Source organism: Orycteropus afer, unplaced genomic scaffold, assembly GCF_000298275.1.
Source record: "Orycteropus afer afer isolate SDZICR_OR568_19922 unplaced genomic scaffold, OryAfe1.0 scaffold00772, whole genome shotgun sequence".
In the NCBI taxonomy this organism is placed as follows: domain Eukaryota; kingdom Metazoa; phylum Chordata; class Mammalia; order Tubulidentata; family Orycteropodidae; genus Orycteropus; species Orycteropus afer.
Genome location: NW_006922359.1, coordinates 277,902 through 282,522, shown reverse-complemented (window position 1 = coordinate 282,522; position 4,621 = coordinate 277,902).

Here is a 4,621-nt window from a genome sequence, read left to right as displayed (position 1 = left end):
TGGCATAATGTTAGACACAGGAGCTCTGGTAGCGTAGTGCCTAAGGCACTTGACTGCTAACCAGAAGGCTGGCGGTTCAAACCCACCAGCCACTCCTCAGAAGGAAAGTTGAGCAATCTACTTCCATAGTGATATCGCCTCGGAAACTCAAGGAGGGGAAACCCAAGGAGGGCAAACCCAAGGAAGGGAAACCCAAGGAGGGGTCGTATGAGTTGGGTCCGACTTGATGGCACATAACAACAACAACAACGTTAGACAATAATTTGAAAGTTAGTTTTGTCTCACTTTGCAAGAATTCTTTTTATGCAGGTGATGGCTTGAGATGTCACTGCCAATTATAAATTAGGTTACTTTTAATGAATTAACTTTTGCTGAAGCAATTTTAGTCAAATTCTGTCCATGTAAGAGGTGGATGTAGTTCAACACTTTTCATGTGACATGTATGTCTTGGTGACCTATTATATTGTTGTTGTTAGATGCCATTGAGTTGGTTTCAACTCATAGCACCCTATGTACAACAGAAGGAAACACTGCCCGGGCCTGTGTCATCCTCAGAATCATTGCCCTGCTTGAGCCCATGTCACAGCCACTGGGTCAATCCATCTTGGTGAGGATCTTTCCCCTTTTCACTAACCCTCCACTTTACCTAGCATGATACCCTTCTTCAGGGAATGATCTCTTCTGACAACACGACCAAAGTATGAGAGATGAAATCTGGCCATTCTTGCTTCTAAGGAGCATTTGGGCTGCTCTTCCTGGGAAACAGATTGGCTCATTCTTCTAGCAGTCCACAGTACATTCAATATTCTCCACCAATAGTGGTATTCAGATGCATCAATTCTTCTGACGTCTTCCTTATGTCCAGTTCTCATACTCTATGATGGTATTGAAAATACCATGGCTTGGGTCAGGTGCACTTTAGTCTTCAAAGTGACATCTTTGTTCTTTAACACTTTAAAGAGGTATTTTGCAGCAGATTTGCCCAATGCAATATGTTGTTTGATTTCTTGACTACCTGCTTTCATGAGCATCGATTCTGGATCCAAGTAAAATGAAACCCTTGAAAACTTCAATCTTTTCTCCATTCATCATGATACTGCTTACTGGTCCAGTTGTGAGGATTTTTGTTTTCTTTATGTTAAGGTATAATCTATACTGAAGGCTGTAGCTTTGATCTTCATCAGTAAGTGCTTCAAGTCCTCTTCACTTTCAGCAAGCAAGGTTGTGTCACTTGCATATCACAGGTTGTTAATGAGTCTTCCTCCAATCCTGATGCTGCATTCTTCATCATACAGTGCAGCTTCTTGGATTATTCGCTCAGCATTCAGGTTGAGAAGTATGGTGAAAGGGTATAACCCTGATGCAAACTTTTCCTGGTTTTAAACCATGCAGTATTCCTCTGATCTGTTCAAATGACTGCCTCTTGGTCTATGTACAGGTTCCTCTTGAGCACAATTAAGTGTTCTGGAAATTCCCATTCTCTCAATGTTATCCATAATTTGTTATGATCCACACAGTCAAATGCCTTTGCATAGTCAGTAAAACACAGGTAAACATCTTTTTGGTATCCTCTGCTTTCGGCCAAGATCTGTCTGACATCAGCAAATGATATTCCTCATTCCATGTCCTATCCTGAATCTGGTTGGAGCTTCTGGCAGTTCCTTGTAGATGTCCTGCTGCAAGTATTTTTGAATTATTTTCAGCTTACTTGCATGTGATATTAGTGATATTGTTTGATAATTTCCACATTCCATTGGATCACCTTTCTTTGGAATGAGCACAAATATTGATGTCTTCCAGTTGAGTGACCAGGTAGCTGTCTTCCAAATTTCTTGGCATAAATATGTGACCCACCAGTGCGGCATCCATATGTTGAAACACCCCAGTGGGTGTGTTAGGCTGGGTTATCTAGGAAGCAAAACCAGTAAAGGTTATATACATATATGTGTATGTGTGTGTGGAGAGAGAGAGAGAGAGAAAGAAATTTATCTTAAGAAAATGGATCACACACATGTAGAAGCTGGCAAGTCCCAAGTTCTTGGATCAAACATCAAGCTGGAGGCTTTTCCCAACTCATGCAGCTTCAGAGGCTGACAAGCTCAAGGTTGGCAGGCAGTATATTGGCTGTTGACTCTGGCGAATGGCAAATCCAAGATCACCAGGCCGAATGGTGGATTGTTCACTCATGGACAGTTGTAGGCAGCACAACAGGATCCAGATCACAGAAGAGTGTCTTATTTTCCCAGGATGTCCATAAATATATTAGAAGCAGGCCACACCCCTAGGGAAACTCCCTTTCAATAGATTGGCTGTTCAAAACATATGCATCCGATCTCGTCGTGGGAATAACCCACATGATAACTGCTTAAACCACTCAGAATCATGGTCCAGCCAGGTTGACACACAACTCCATCACAGACCACCCCTTGTCATTCTGGCAGTGGTACACATTTCCTTAGCCATATATAATCTCTAAATAAGGACAATTATAAAGCCACATTTGTTCCTAACATGATACACTGACACGTGTACAAACGAAATGCATTAACCCTGTTTACATTTCATAGTTCATAACAGAAGGAAACAGAAATACTTGATGCACATATATGATGAAGAAATACAACAATCACAGTCTTCATTTCTGCAACTGGTCATGTGGTCGTAGCTGATATTCAGGACTACCTTCTTCCACCACCTATTTCATATTTCCCTTGCCCTCAACAAACACCTCAGCTGGTCGTGGTTCTTTGCCTGGTGGGGTGACCCAAACCTTCATTCCTGAAGGATCTTGGCCATTAGTGGTCGTATCAGAATTGGGTTGCTGTAGTTTTCCATTGACTTTAATCACAGGGCATGGTAGTACTAAGAGAGCTCCTAAAGAATCCTGTATTCCAGACATATCTTTCTTTACCTCCATTATGTAATGTCGATCCAATTTCTCCTTGGTAATCAGGATCTGTCACACCAGTTAGTACAGTAATGCCCTTCTTTGTTGATCCAGAGGATGAGGAAGCCAAAATGGCCGAGTTGCATTCTTAATTTCCAGTTCAATGCAATCAGTTGTGTATCCAGGTGGGAGTGTTCCTCCTTTTGGGACTAAGATCATAAGGTAACAGGGACAGGAAGCAAAATTTTTTTTGAGTGGGTCACTAGGGGTAATAGTGGTACCACTCCTGTTTCCACCTCTTGGTTCCTGGACCTGTGAATCCTGGCTATTGGAGAAGCAGCACCATATATTGGTCGCTGGTTTAAAGCATATACAGCCTCCTGGAGAACATTGTCCCAACCCTTTAAGGTATTGCCACCTAGCTGGCACTGTCATTGTATTTTTAGTAGGCCATTCCATCGTTCTATCAAGCTAGCTGCTTCAGTATGATGGGGAACATGGTAAGGCCAATGAATTCCATGAGCATAGGCCCATTGCTGCATTTCATTTGCTGTGAAGTGAGTCCCTTGATCCAAAACAATGCTGTGTGGAATACCATGATAGTGGATAAGGCATTTTGTAAGTCCGCAGATGGTAGTTTTGGCAGAAACATTGCATACAGAGAAGTCAAATCCATATCCAGAATAAATATCTATTCCAGTAAGAACAAAACACTATCCTTTCCATGATGGAAGTTGTCCAATGCAATCAACTTGCCACCAGGTTGCTGGCTGATCACTGCTAACCAGGAGGTTGGCCATTCAAATCCACCAGCTGCTCTGAGGCAGTCTGCTTCTGTAAAGATTTACAGCCTTGGAAGTCCTATGTGGCTGTTCTAGTCTGTCTTATAGGGTCTCTATGAGTTGAAATTGACTTGATGGCAGTGGGTTTGTTTCGGTTGGGTGACTGACTGACTGAGCTCAGCGTGATTTTTTTCTTTTAAAGCTTTTATTTGGTGAAAACATACACAACAAGACATTTGCCAACATAACAACTTCCATACAGAGCTCAGGGACACTGATGACATATTTCATGTTCTGCCACCATGATTGCTCTCCCTTTCCAAAATATTCCACCATCATTAGCATAAACTCAATGCCTGCCCCAAACAGAAGCTTCCCCTTTCTCCCCTCTCCTAATCCTCTTACGTAACCACTATATATATATCCATATATATTTTTAAAATTTTGTTTTCTTTCAACTTATCTAGAAATTTTCTCTCTCTTCCCCTCCCATCCCTGGTAAGCAACAAATAAAGTTTCCTCCCATGTATAAACCTTTCCTTGACTTTTTACAATAGTGGACTAATATAATACTTGTCCTTCCGTGATCGACTTATTTTACTCAGCATAATGTCCTCCAAGTTCATCCACATTATGTGGTGTTTTGCAGATTCTACTTTATTCTTTAGGGTTGCATAGTATCCCACTGTGTGTATGTACCACAGTTTGTTGATCCATTCCTTAGTTGATGGGCACTTAAGTTGTTTCCATTTCTTTGCTATTGTGAATAGTGCTGCAGTGAACACGGGTGTGCATATATCTGTTTGTGTCCTGCCTCTCCCTTCTTTAGGATATATACCTACTAATGGGATTCAGCATGCTGTTTTCAAAGTTCATCCATGTTGTGGCATATGTCAGGACTTAATTTCTCTTTGTGTCCATTGTATGCATGGACCACATTTTTTTTTTTTTT